Raw genomic sequence first — 15,247 nt, 5'->3', positions numbered from 1 at the left:
TTTCTTTCTTGCACAGAGTACTTCCCTGGCTACTCTACCGCCGCCAACCTGATCATCGAGGCCCGCCGCCAAGCGCGACAGCAGGCTGGCTTCGAGATTGCACCAACCGCTGGCCGTTCGCTGGAGGAGCAGCTCTTGGCGATCCAGGCCCGTCTCCAGCCGGCTCACCGACTGCTCCGCCGGCTTCAGCGTGCCGGGGCGCAAGTATGGCCGCCCTCTGGCCCGGCGAAGTGGTTCCCCGCACCCCCAGTCGGACTGCCGACTGGCTGGAGGTGGCGGTCGGTCGCTTTGAAGCCTGGAAGGCCTCGGCAGCTCGGTTCGGCGCCAGGCGGGCGCTGGAGTTCGTCAAGGCCTGGTACCCCGGCCTGAGCCTGGATCAGTTGGCTACCTGGCGGCAGCAAGCCGACACGGAGCTGGAGCCGGCGCGGCCGGCTATCATCCGGCGGGCTTCGGCGATCGCCGACTACACCGACACCAGCGTCTTCGCCCCTGAGGTAGATGACAACGGTGTCGCCCAGCCGGAGGAGTGGTTCAGGCTGAACCCGGCAGACGGTGAAGACTCGGCGGAGGAGATCGACTCCAGCGACGAGGGCGAGGAGGAGGAGGAGGGTGAAGACGCCGAGCCGGATGGTGGAGCGGCCGACCAGCCTCAGCCTGACCGCGCCTCCAGCACCACGTCACGCGCGGGTGCGTCGCCTGCCACTGGTGGTGACCAAGCCGAGACCCGCTAGCTGGCCACTCCTTCAGCCGGCGACGCCATCTCCACCGACCAGCCTGGCTCCCGCACCGCGCCTTAGTCTAGTCTACTATCTTTTGTTTTCCTGTCTTGTCACTTTTGGAACGATATTCTGTTAAGTTTGCACAATTCCACCCACTGGGGGTGTATTCAAACTATGTCGATTGCCGGCCTGTTGGGGTTTTTTATATGTATATATAACTTATGCATGCATTTGGCTTTTCCTCGTACTTTGCTTTTCATCCTTCTGCTGTTTCCTTTGCCGCCCTCCCTTGGTTGCCGCCTCCCCAGTCAAACAGTTGCTCTGCAATCTGTAGCTGGAGGAGTGCTTGGCCAATTGGGGGGGGGGGGCAAGTACTCTAGCTTTGCTGGACTAGAGCTAAGTGTTTAGGAAGCCGGCCAGCCGACTGTTCTGACAGCCGGCAAGCGTGGTTGGAGGCCGTCTTTTTGCTATATAAGTTCGTTGGTCCTTAGCCGTTTTTCGTGTGGGCATCCTTTCTGCCTTGTCTCTTGCTAGTCGGACAGTCGGTTCTTCGAGCTGCGACTTTCAACAAGAGAGGACTCGGGAGCCGGCACACTACTTGTCTGACTTCAGGTAGAACTTTTAGTATAGCTCAAGGCGGCCAGTCCCCGGGCCGACTAGTCGAACCCGGTGCCAGACAAGAAATCAAATGTAATGATACATTCGTGGATATGACACTCGTCATTCATAGATAAATAAAGGCAGTCACCGAGTACTGTTCGGGGGGCCTGTTGGTTCGTACTTAATACAAAAGGGTAGCATGATACATACTGCTTTCAACTGTAAAATCTTCTCTGGAGGTTCGCGTTCCATGGTCGCTCCGACTCCTTGCCGGAGTCATCTCTCTTGCGTGCTCTTGGTTTTTGCGCGTCGATCAAGTAGTAGGAGTCGTTGCCTAGTGCCTTGCTGATGACGAAGGGGCCTTCCCAAGGGGCCGAGAGCTTGTGCTGGCCGGCTGTTCGCTGGATCAGCCGAAGCACAAGGTCGCCCTCTTGGAAGGATCTTGGCTTGACCTTGCGGTTGTGGTAGCGGCGCAACCCTTGCTGGTAGATGGCGCACCGACTGAGTGCTAACAGCCGGCCTTCTTCCATTAGGTCGGCGCCGTCTTCTCTTGCTTCCTTGGCCTCCGCCTCCGTGTACATGGTGATCCGAGGCGAGTCGAACTCGATGTCGGTTGGGATGAAAGCCTCGGCACCATATACAAGGAAGAACGGAGTGAAGCCGGTTGACTTGTTGGGTGTAGTGCGCAGACTCCAGAGGACAGCCGGCAGCTTATCGAGCCAGCAGCCGGCTGATCGCTCCAGTGGTACAACCAGTCGAGGCTTGATGCCGGAGAGGATGAGTCCATTTGCTCGCTCGACCTGGCCGTTTGACTGCGGGTGGGCAACGGACGCTAAGTCCAGTCGGATGCCCTGCGTCGCGCAGAAACATGCCAGTGCTCCTTTGGCAAAGTTCGTGCCATTGTCAGTGATGATGCTGTGCGGCACGCCGTACCGAGTAGTGATGTCGGTGATGAATGTTACGGCAGTCGGCCCATTCAGCTTCTTGATCGGCTTCGCTTTGATCCACTTGGTGAACTTGTCCACGGCGACAAGTAGATGTGTCAAGCCACCGCGGGCTGTCTTGAAAGGGCCCACCATGTCCAGTCCCCAGACGGCAAAGGGCCAGGTAAGGGGAATGGTCTTGAGTGCAGAAGCCGGCAGGTGTTGCTTGGAACTGGAAACTTGGCATCCTCTGCAGCTCTTGACTATCTCTTTGGCATCTTCCAAGGTAGTCGGCCAAAAGAAACCATGGCGGAAAGCCTTGGGCACAAGTGATCTTGAGGCTGCGTGGTGGCCGCATTCGCCTTGATGGATATCCTTGAGGATTGCCACTCCTTTTTCTGGCTCGACACAATGTTGGAAGACTGCAGTGACGCTGCGCTTCACAAGCTCTCTGTTGATTATTGCATATGCTCCGACTCGTCGTTGCTCTAGTCTTGCTGAGATCTCATCAGCCGGCAGTTCTCTGCTGACCAGGAACTTGAGGATGGGCTGGGCCCATGATGGAGCTGTGACTTCTTCTTCTGTTAGCGTAGCCACCATGACTCGGGTGGGTGGGTTGGGTGGCGTGGAGTCGGAGTCGGCCACCGCTTCTTGTGTCGTTGCAGTCCCCGGGCCGACTGCTGCAGTCCCTGGGCCGGGTTCTAAAGTCCCCGGGCCGGGTGCGACTACGGCAGTCCCCGAGCCAGTTGCCGAAGTCCCCGTGCCGCCTGCAGGGTTCCTCCAGTCAGATCCGGCTGCATCTGGCGCAGGCGGTACGAAGATAGAGTCTGACTCTGGAGACGGCTTGATGGACGGCTTGAGGAGGCGCTGGAGGGAGACGCCAGTCGGTATGGCTTGTCGGGTGAAGCCGATCCGTGCTAGGGCATCTGCCTGGTCGTTGTCGGCCCTTGGCACGTGAAGGAACTCGCACCCTTCGAAGTATCCGCTGATCTGCTGGACGAGGAATCGGTAGCTCACCATGTTCGCGTCCTTGGCGTCCCAGTCGCCAGACGACTGCTGGACCACCAAGTCTGAGTCGCCGTAACACAGGATCCGGCGTATGCCGAGCTCTTTGGCTAGCCGGAGCCCATGTACGAGCGCCTCGTACTCGGCCACGTTGTTGGAGGCGGCGAAGTGGGTCTGCAGCGTGTACTTGAGCTTGTCGCCTTTGGGAGAGGTGAGGATGATGCCGGCTCCCAAGCCGGTGCGCATCTTGGACCCGTCAAAGTGCATCCGCCAATGGGTAGAGTCGGGAGCCGGCGGTAGGTACTGGGTCTCGGCCCAGTCGACGAGGAAGTCGGCCAGTGCTTGGGACTTGATGGCGGTGCGGGGTTGGTAGAAGATCGTGTATGGTGCCAATGCAATGGCCCACTTAGCCACCCGGCCGGATGCATCTCGGCTGCCTATGATCTCGGCGAGCGGAGCGGTGCACACGACCGTGATGGGATGCTCTTGGAAGTAGGGCTTCAGTTTCTTGGCGGTGAAGTATACCCCATAGGAGATCTTCCGGTAATGCGGGTAGTTCTGCTTTGAGCTGGATAGCACTTCGCCGAGATAGTACACCGGCCTCTGGACTAGCTAGGCTCGGCCTTCTTCCGGGCGCTGCACCACAACAACAGTACTGACTACTCGGCTGGTCGCGGCAATGTAGAGGAGCATGGGCTCCTTCTCAGTCGGCGCTGCCAGGACAGGCGGAGTGGTCAGCATCTTCTTCAACTCATGGAAGGCTTGGTCGGCTTGGTCATTCCACTCGAAGTGAGTGGACTTCTTCATGAGTCGGTACAGGGGGAGAGCCTTCTCTCCTAGTCGGCTGATAAAGCGATTCAGGGAGGCCAAGCAGCCGGTGAACTTCTGCACATCTCGCAGTTTGGTGGGAATCTCCATCCTCTCAATGGCCTTGATCTTCACAGGGTTGCACTCGATGCCGCGTTCGGAGACCAGGAAGCCTAGCAGCTGGCCGGCTGGTACTCCGAACACACCCTTCTCGGGGTTGAGCTTGATTTGGAATCGGCGCAAGTTGGCGAATGTTTCTTTGAGATCTTCCAGCAGGGTGCCGCGCTTCTCTGTCTTCACCACAATGTCGTCTACATAGACGTGGGCATTTCTGCCGAGTTGTTTCAGGAGGCATTTCTGCATGCAACGCTGAAAAGTGGCACCGGCATTCCTCAAGCCGAATGTCATAGTCAGGTAGCAGAAAGCTCCAAATGGTGTGATGAAGGCAGTCTTCAGGCGGTCAGCTGGGTCCAACTTGATCTGATGGTACCCTGAGTAGGCATCCAAAAGCCTCAACAGCTCGCATCCGGCTGTGGAGTCTATCACTTGGTCGATCCGTGGCAAGGCAAACGGATCCTTGGGGCAGGCCTTGTTCAGGCTGGTGTAGTCTATACACATACGCCACTTGTTATTCTTCTTCAATACTAGAACTGGGTTGGCAAGCCACTCTGGAAAAAAACACTTCCATGATAAAGCCAGCGGCAAGGAGCCGGGCTATCTCTTCTCCTACGATTCTTCGCTTCTCTTCTGACAGTCGGCGGAGGGGCTGTTTGACCGGCTTCGCGTCGGCTCGGACATGTAATTTGTGCTCGGCGAAATCCTTCAGGACACCCGGCATGTCCTTTGGGGACCATGCAAAAATGTCTCCATTCTCACGGAGGAAGTCGACGAGCTCGCCTTCCTATTTACTGTCCAAGTTTGCCCCAATGACGGCAAACCTCTCCGGGTTCTCCGGGTCCAGAGGTATCTTCTTCGTCTCTTTGGCTGGCTGGAACGAGCCCTGTGCATCACAATCTTCGGGGTTGGGGGACAGGGCCGGCTGCTTGCTGGCCATGGCCACAACCCACTCCAGCATCTTCTTCTCTTCTGCCACTACGAGGGACTCGGCCAGCCAGCTACTGGCCATGGCACACTCGATGGACTTCTTGTAATCGCCGGCTACCGTGATGATCCCCTTTGAGCTCGGCATCTTCATCTTCAGGTAGGCGTAGTGGGGCACAGCCATGAACTTGGCCAGAGCAGGTCGGCCAAGCAGAGCATGATAGGGGCTCTCCAAATCCACTACCTCGAACCAGATCGCTTCTCGGCGAAAATGATCTTTGTCTCCGAAGAGAACATCCATTTTAATCTTGCCGATTGGGGAGCAAGACAATCCGGGGACGATACCATGGAACACGGTTCGGCTTGGCATAAGCTGCTTCGCCTTGATGTTTAGCTTCTCCATGCTATCGTGGTACAGTATATTGATACTGCTTCCGCCATCTATCAGGACGCGGGAGAATCGGGCAGCTCGCCTCTCCGTCGCGTGGGTAACATCCAAGACCAATGCATAGGAGCCAGGGGATAGCATCACCTCTGGGTGGTCGTCCTGGCTCCAGCTGATTGGCTTCTCTGACCAGTGCATGAACTCGGGGCGCTAGAGGCGACTGCATTGACTTCTTGATGCTGACGGCACCGACTATGCTTGTCGTCGGCTTGACTGGTGAAGACGATGTAGGCGGCGTGCTCTTCAGGGAATTCGTCTTGGATGGCTCCGACTGCCGGCCGAGCCACCAGCTGCTGAGGGGCTGGAGGCGGCGGGCCGGGAGGCGGAGGCGGCAACAACCCTTCGCCCTTGGAGATGCGTGTGAGCCAGTGGCATTTTCGGGTCGTGTGGTTGGACGGCTTCGCGCCGCTGTGGAACTTGCAGGGGGCGTCGAGAGTCTGCTCGTAGGAGAAAGCCGGCTGCCAAGCCGGCCTGCCACCCTTCTTCTTGGGAGCGGGCCGTTCTTCGGCTGCTCATCTTCAACTGTGGCCACCTGCCGACTGGTGGAAGTCAGCATGGGGTCCTTGCGCTTGTGATCGTTCTGGTAAGGGCGCCGATTGGAGTCGCCAGTCGGCGTCTTGGGAGCCGGAGCAATCACCTTCCCAGAGGCGTCCACTCAGAGCTCGGTCTTCATCGAGGAGTCGGCCGTGGCGTACTTGTCCGCGATGACCAGCAACTCGTCGAGGGTAGCCGGCTCGTCACAGAGGAGTCGGTGCTTGAGGAGGGTGCCCTCTCGGCACCCGGCGGTGAAGTACTCGATGGCCTGAACCTCGTGCACCCCCTCGCAGGAGTTGCGGAGCTCGGCCCACCACATGAGGTAGTCGTGGGTCGACTCATTGGGTCCTTGGACGCACAGGGAGAGCTGGCGAGGCTTCGGAGGCCGCTTGTACGTGCTGGTGAAGTTGCGGACGAAGACTTCCGTGAAGTCCAGCCAGCTGTTGATGCTGTAAGGTTTGAGGCTGTTGAGCCAGGTGCGCGCCGTGCCTTGCAGCATAAGGGGGACGTACTTCACGGCTACGCGCCGATTGCCGTTGGCTATGCTGACAGCAGTGGAGTAGTCGATGAGCCAATCTTCCGGCTTCACTGAGCCGTTGTACTTGGGCGTGTCTCTGGGGAGCGAAAACCCTTTAGGGAAGGGCTCGTCGCGGATGCGGGGCCGAAGCATGGCGGGCCGACATCGTCTTCGTCTTCTAGAGCCAGGGATCGAGCAAGGCGGTCGATCCGGTGGCGGGCGTCGTTCTCGCTGACTCCTTCTCGGCGGCCTAGTCGGTCGCCAAGAGTCGGGTGCGTGATAGGCGGCGGAGTGAGACGTCTCTCTCTTCGAGGCGGGGGAGGAGGCAGATTTCCTTGGCGTTCCACCGCTCGAGGGCGGTCTTCCGCGTCGCGCTCGATGGTGATGCGAGTCCGGCTGCGGCTGGCAGCCGGCTCCTTGTCTTTCTTCTGGCGGGCGCCGCTCGCAGTCAGCGAGCGGGACGTCGCGGTGTGCTCCCGGCGCGGGGGATGACTATCAGCACGGGCGCCGGCTTCGTGCCGTTCTGCAGCCGCGTCGATCAGCTGCTGGATCCATCTTGTCATGTAGGGGAGCTCATCGGCTCCCAGCCCATTGAGCTCTTCTGCAGCCGCCTGAGCGGCTCGCAGATTCTCGAGCGGGGTGGCGTAGACGGGGCGATCTGCCCCCAGCATGCTAGCGATAGCCGCGCCGCGCTTCTGGACGAAGCCGGCTCGGCTCGGGCCGCTAGGCGGCGGCGTACCGAAGGCGGCGCGGTCGACTTCACGCTGGTGGGCCTCAGTGAGGCGTCTCATGGAGGCTATCTTCTGGCCCTCCGCGACGAGGGCGAGGTGACGTGCCTCCAGGGTCTCGGCGTCGGCGTCGGCCGGGAATGGGACGGAGAGGTCGTGCATCGCCGCTTGCAGGGCGTCGTGGGCGTTCTCGCCCGAGTTGGCGACGTGGCTGATGACCAACACTTCGGTGACAGCGCTGCTGCCACTGTCAGCTCGAGGGAGAGGATCGTCGAAGACCACCACGTCGGAGGGGTAGGCATCGAGCGATGCCGTGTCGGAGTCGACGAGCATCGGTTCAGTGGAGCCGACCGACTCCACATCTGCAGCAGGCTCGCTAGAGACGTGAAGCTGGTCGAGGAGGCTGACGAGGCGGCTCTCGGGGTAGTCTGTGCCTGCGTCGGACGGAGGCTCGTCGGAGATGCGAGTCTCGCCGAGAAGATCGGCGAGGCAGCTCGCTGCGCAGGCGTCGTCGACGCCTTGCAGCGCGTCGAGGCAAACGCCATCGGGCGCAGCAGGCTGGCTGCGCTTGCGGGGGAGGAAGAGGGTTCCCGTCTAGAACAGGTCTCCGGACGACGGTGCACCTGGCCCCACGGTGGGCGCCAAATGTCGGGTGGTAGGTACGACATATGCCAACGGGTGGCTTATCATAGTGGGTGCCAGTAAGACGTCGCCGGTGCCTGGAAACGGGATGAGGCGAAGACATGCACGCCGGCGAATCTTACCCAGGTTCGGGGCTCTCCGAGGAGATAACACCCCTAGTCCTGCTCTGCGGGGTCTCCGCATGATCACTAGATCAGGAAGAGTAGCTACAATCCCTCCTAGAGCTATTGGGTTCAAGGGAGAAGAAGAACAAGGCTAGCTCTTGCTTCTCTCTCTCTATGGTGTGTGTGTAATGCTAAGAAGCCAACCCTTTGCATGGGTGTCCCGGGGGGTTTATATAGGCCTACCCCCCGGGGGTACAATTGTAATCCGGCTGGGCGCTGGTCCCAGCGCCGTCAGTGTCTACGCTCGCCGGCTGTTGGGGCCCGCCGACTGGTAGGTCCCGCCGGCTACCGGCCTCTTGGTCGACAGGCCGGCCCCACCGCCTAGGGTCTTGTCGGTGGCTGCTTACTGTAGCCTCGCCCCTGATGACGAGGGCTCCGTTGAGGTAAGCGTGGCTACAGTGTGCCGCCTCGAGGGCTCTCACTGTTGCCTTACCTCATCTTGTCTCCTTAATGTGGCACATGCTTCGAGGGAGGGGGTAGCCGGCTTCTGGGGGGCGGCTACGCCCTTGGCCAACTGGGGGAGGCCGGGCCGCCTTCGCGCCTCTCTCTGGCTGAAGGGGCCTGCCACCCGTGGGCCGTACTGGCGTCTGCCGTGGGTGACGTTGAGGCCAGCATGGCTACAGTGCCGAGCGGGACGGGAGATGGCCGTCCCGTACGGCGTCCTGTGGCCATGCTTGCCTCGGGCTTCGGGGGTAGTGGGCCGCACTGTGGCCACACCCCGTCTTGTCACCGTTATGTGGGTGTAGTTTTGGTGGTTGCGGTCTTGGCCGGCTCCTTGGAGTCGGCGCTCTTCGTGGCCGACTCTGGGGAGTCGGCGTTCTTCATGGCCGGCTCTGGGGAGTCGGCATCCTCTATGACCGGCTTCCTAGAGTCGGCCACCCCGTGGTTATCTTGGGGGGAGGTTGCTGAGGCTGGGTCGCCTTCTGGGAGTCGGCTTTAGAAATAGCCGACCGGGGAAGGCGGCCCAGTGCTTGAAATGCTTGAAGGCCCAAAAGGCCTGATAATTTTTTGGAAGAGCCAGGGGCAGTCGGTTAGGCTACCCGTGGCCATTTACTCCAACATACGGGGAGCAGCGTCGAGCGGCGGACTGCTAGGTCCGATCGCGCGGCATGGGCATGGGGAGTGGCGCTGGCTAACCAGGGTTCAATCTGATCAACCCTAAGTGGTGTGCCCACTCCCCTTTATATAGACCTCTGAGGTGGGCTCAACACTTGAGCCCACTAGGAGTCCACATCCGAATGGGCCGCAGCCCCTTAAGTGTGCGACTCCTAGCAGAACGTGCCAACTCCCATGTGGGCGTAAAGTCGTTTGACGAACCGCAGCAATGTGGCATATGCAACATTCCTTTTGCCTCACGATATTTGTTATCGAGCTCAAGGCGAGTACTTGTCACCCTTGTGTTAGCTCGACCTCTCTTCTCGAAACCATGACACAGATTCCTGAAATGGGTTAACACTTAACCCAAGTCGCATGGCCATGCTTTCCGAATCTGATCACTCGAGAGGGCCCAGAGAATATCTCTCCAAATAGGAGGGGCAAATTCCATCTTGGTCAACCATGTCTCGCGGCATGTCTCACGACTCACCTGAAAGCTACCTTCATAACTACCCAGTTACGGAGTAGCGTTTGATAGACCCTAAGTGAGTCGATCCTCATCCCGAGAACATGCGAGGACCTCAGGTCTAGGACATGGCATAGACATTGCACTTGAGACGAACAGATGACTATATCTCGCTGCGTCTCAAAGTGGGTCTGTCCGGCTCGGTGATCTCCATCCCCGAGCCCATACTATCGGTTTAGCATCTCCATGCACATGACTTGTGAAACATAGTCATCAACCGAGTCGTATACTAGTCAAGGATATGTGTCCGCATAACCTTATCAACTAGGGACCATTAAAACAATCATCATACAATACATAGTTCCACAAACAAGTCACATACTTAATGATACATATCATTGATGATGTTCAACGACAATACAAAGGACTCATGAATACATATGGAAATATCATCATCACATGATTGCCTCTAGGGCATATCTCCAACACGCGCAAAGTGCCGAATTACACCGCCGATTTATCCCCCGAGACATGGGTCGAAAGCTATGAGATGGCCATGGAGATGCTGGATGTGGACGATGCGGCGTGTGCTAAATACTTCACCATGATGCTAGAGGGGACGGCCCGCACTTGGCTGAAGAGCTTACCGGCTAATTCTATTAGGTCATGGGCCGAGTTGAGAGCCCGGTTTATCCAGAAATTCAAGGATACATGCAAGCAGCCCATGTCAATTGTGGACTTAGCTGCCTGTGTCCAGGAGGAAGGAGAATCAACAACCCATTGGGTGCGTCGGGTTTCGGAGATTTTGCATTCATCGGACCGCATCAATGCTGATACCGCAGTTTTAACATTGGAAGGCAATTGCCGGTTTGAACCCCTAAAGTTGAAGTTGGGATGGCTCAAACGTCATTGTAATGACATGGGAACACTTATGGCAGCTCTGGTAGAGTATGCCGACTGTGACAGTACCAAGGACCGCGAGTCTGACGATGGTAAGGCAGGAAAGGGAAAGAGGAGCGGCAACGCCAAGGGGCAGCAGCATAACCCGGTGGGTGATGGAAATGGCGGCAAGCGTAAAGCGGACAACAGCATAGATTTTATGGCTAATACCAGCACACACGACAAAGGCCAGCGGCGTAAGGGTAAACCGCCCCAGCACGGTGGAGGACCAAGTCCTAACCTGGACCGCTTGTCTTATCTGTTGAACCAGCCTTGCCCAAAGCACGGAACGAAGGAGACACCGTCCATGCACCTCTGGAAGGATTGTTATATCATGCAGGAGTTCAAAAAATCTGATCTCTTTCGGTATGATCATGGACCGGGTGGCGGCTCAGGCCCCGGATCTCATGGGCCGGGTTATGGTGGAGGCAATTCCGGTTCAGGCTTCCACGGTAATCAGGGTGGACATAACAATCAAGGCAATCAGGGTAACCAAGGAGGTTATAATCATCAGGGCAATCAGCAGCAACAACAGCAGTCGGGTTATCAGAGCAACCCAAATCAGTTGAATAGTGGGCAGTATCATGTCTTCACCACTATCTTGTGCAAGCGCGATTAGAAGCTTCATAAAAGGGCAGTAAACTCCGTTGAACCGGCGGTGCCCCGTTACTTGCGCTGGTCTGAGCAGCCAATCGTGTGGAGTAGAGAGGATCATCCGCCCCGGGTTAACAATCCGGGTCATCTGGCATTGGTGGTGGCGCCTCAGGTGGGAGGTTATAAGTTCACTAAGGTACTCATGGATGGGGGAGTAGTATCAATATCCTTTATTACAAAACTTTCCGTCGCATGGGGTTAACAGATAAAAATCTTAAACCGTCCAATACGGTGTTCCATGGTGTGGTGCCTGGTAAATCGGCATATCCTGTTGGTAAAATAGCTCTGGAGGTGGCTTTTGGAGATGAGCATGACTCGAGATCAGAAACATTGACCTTTGAAGTTGTGAAAATCAAAAGCCCGTATCATGCCCTGTTTGGATGGCCAGCTTATGCTAAGTTTATGGCACGGCCTTGTTATGTCTATCTGCAGCTCAAGATGCCGGGTCACAAGGGAACTGTCGTGGTTTTGTCACGGCAGATGTCCTAGATAATGGACAATAGTCGTGGAGCCATCTCTACGGGTTAGCTTAAAGGGGTTAAAGCGGACAGGGGACACAAGAGAGTTTTATACTAGTTCGGCCCCTTACGATGAAGGTAAAAGCCTACGTCTAGTTGTGATGGAATTGATGGGGTTTCGATGACCAGGGAGCGAATACGCTTTGCCTGAGTCTCGAGTTGTTGTCTGTTGTCCTTGAACCACCGCCGGGTCGTCCCCTTATATACATGGGTTGACGTCCGTCGGTTTACAGAATCCCGAGGCCGGCTCATAATCATCTCCGGCTCAGTCTCTGCTACTTCTATCTTACAACACAAGTTTACATATCAATGCCGGTTTATGTCTACAGGCCTTAAACCGGCTTTGGGCCCTGGGCCTTCATAAAGCGTCACCGTCTGTCTTCATGGACTTCAGATACAGATGAACTACTTATGGGGTTAACCCGGCCTCTCCTGGCCGGTTTACGCCCAGTGGTAATATCCCCAACATTAGTCCCCAGATTGATTTGAACTAGTTCATGTCAATCCTCAATACTTAAGAAATTTTCTTCTTCAACATCTTCACATAATCTTCTAAACCGCCGTGACATCATCTTCTAGGACCATGGTAAACCGCCGTGACGTCACCTGTTTTTTAAAACTGTGTATAATCCACCTTCATTAGTGAGCGTCCGACAATCGAGGCGACAGCTCCGCCTCATATCCAAAATTCAGGCTCCTCGATTTTCGCGCCTGACGCTTATCTTTCTGCCCTTATAAATAGGGCCAGGGGGTCTTTCCATTTTCCCCCTCGTGCCTCTTCGCGTCATCATCTTCCTCGTGCTGACCAGCCCTTAAGCTCTGTCGCCACCGTCGTCCTTCGCCTCTGCTTCGACAAAGGCCGCTGCATCATCCTGATCATATCAGAGAAAAGCGGTGATCCTCCGCTGCTTCCTCCTGCACCAGTAAGTCCCTCTTCTTCTCGCCCTAGATCCGCCATTAGGGTTCGGTGTTCTTCATGGCTTGAAGCTGTTCTTCCTTCGGTAACACCAATGGCCGGTTAGATCTGACTATTTTCAATGCCTTTTGTAGTTTAGACTCCTTTCTTTTGTTAAGGCACCTGCTTGATATCCAACTCATCTCAACTTGGTGAACCTTTAGCACGCTGGAAATTAGGTCAGAATATATTTTGTTTTTTCAACGCGCGATAGATCTGAAATTACCATAGCAAGATGTGAAACTTGTTTCTTCCTTCACTTACACACTTTGAATACCAGATTGGGTGGTTTAACTTCACAGAAAAAATAATGACCCGGTAGATACCATTAGTCCCCTGTTGAACCGCCAATGCATTACACCGTTTCCATTGTCAGACTCCGGTTTACGAATAACCAAATCTGGTTTATCAATATGCTTGTATCCTTATACCGTTGTATAGTTGTCCACTATAAATTTTTAAACCGGAAATAATCATGTTTCAGATCTTTCATTGCCATGGCCAAGCAAGTCTATGAATGCAATTGGGCTCCTTCTCAAGTAATCGAAGAACAGTTAAGAAATCTTGTTAAAACGGGCGCTTTAGCCAAGAAAGATGTCATCCACTGGAGGGTCCCTGGCCCGGAAAATCCTCCTACACCCAAGGATGGAGAGGTAGTCGTGTTTGCTGATCATCTCGGATGAGGTTTTAGCCCTCCCGGTTCAAAAAATTTCCGAGATGTACTAGCCAATTTTCAGCTGCGCCCTCAAGACATCGGTCCCAACTCTGTGACCAACATCTGCCACTTCCAAGTCTTCTGTGAGGTTTATCTGCAAGAGGAACCTACAGTCGAACTGTTTAGGGATTTCTTTCACTTAAACCGTCGCATAGAGTTCTCGGATGGACCCAACACGGAACTGGGTGGAATGGCGGTTCAGAAAAGGAAAGAAGTCACCTTCCCTCATCCCAAACTCCACAGTCACCCCAAAGAGTGGAACCAGACTTGGTTTTATTGCATGGATACATCTCCACCTGATGAAAACCCCCTGCCGGGTTACCGCCCTGAACGCCTGAGCAACACACATCCTTTTCCTCAGAGGTTGACTACAAGAGAAAGGGCCAACTATGCTCCTCAATTATCAAAGCTTAGAGCCATCATGGCAAACGGTTTGACAAAAGTTGATCTTGCCCGTTGTTGGATAAGCTGGAGTATTCTTCCCTTAAGTCGGCGCTCCAGTTTGATGTGTGAGTATAAGGGGAGTTTGAAGGATGCTCAGCGGCACATTGACATTCAGCTTACAGATGCAGAAGTCACTGAGGCTGTAAAAAAGATACTGAACGAACCGGAGGCTGTCTGTGCCCAAACCGGACTACTCCCTTTCTGCACCTTCAACAAACCACCAGCTGTAAGAATCATATAATCTTTTTATCTGAAGTTGCTTCTGTCCAAATATTCTCTGAAAGTGTGATTATTTTCTGACAGGGTGATGACCCGTTCTGGAACAAGAAACCATCACAAGACAAACCGGCGAAGCCGCAAGACAAACCGGTCAAGCCAGTTCGTCCAAAGACCAAGGTTGTTAAAAAACCTGCCAAGAAAAGGACCACTGCATCCTCCGATCTACCAGCTGATGACGATGTGGGTAATCCGGAACCAGAGGTAGAACTTGACTCTCTTGGTTCATTTTTCATACATCTCATTGACAATGATTATTATTAGGACGACGCTGAAGGCAGTCATGCTGAGGACGTAGAGGTAACCATTCTTTCCTCCGATTCAGATACTCTGCCAACATCAAAAATCCGTCAAGCAAACCGGAAAGTAAAATTTTCTCACCCTCTTGCTTACTTGGACCCAAACTTTCTTTTGAAGATGCAGCATCATGAGGCTCGCCGTACAACCCGGCACAGCGGCCAGGTAGTTACCTGCGCCGGTTTACCGAACAGTCCGGTTCGGAAACGCCGATCAGAGGTCTCTTATCCCATTGATACTTCATACCCCAAAGCAGGTTGTTTCCGCCAGCCTCTTAACCCGTCTGATTCAAATTATCAGGGTACTTCTCACTCATCTTCTGGCGAGTCATCGGCCACACAGCTTCCACCCCTCAAAACAGTTCCTGGGTGAGCTATGCACGTGTCTTTATTCTTGATGTGTTATCTTTTCATACTGTACTGATCCTCATGTCTATCTTTTCTCAGCGCCAAGCCGAGACCCAGCAAGAAGGCTCGGTTAAGCAAACCGGCTGATGATAATGTAGCTGTTGAACCGGAAAAACGCCAGATCCGGAAGAAACCGACGCTGACGACATGCTTAACGATCCGCCGCCTCAAGATCATGACTTCCTTGTCGAACAAGTGCAAGTTGACACTACAAGCCATGCAGACCGGCCAACCAGCCCTGTCCGAACTGATGACAAACCGGTCAGTCCAGTTAAGGATACTGACAAACCGCCAACTCTAGTGAAGGCTGCTGATGACCAAGATGATGACATTATGACTACTGACATTGGCCACAC

The sequence above is a fragment of the Aegilops tauschii genome, chromosome 2 (genome assembly GCF_002575655.3).
Source record: "Aegilops tauschii subsp. strangulata cultivar AL8/78 chromosome 2, Aet v6.0, whole genome shotgun sequence".
Taxonomy (NCBI): domain Eukaryota; kingdom Viridiplantae; phylum Streptophyta; class Magnoliopsida; order Poales; family Poaceae; genus Aegilops; species Aegilops tauschii.
Note: the sequence above shows the minus strand (reverse complement) of the source record.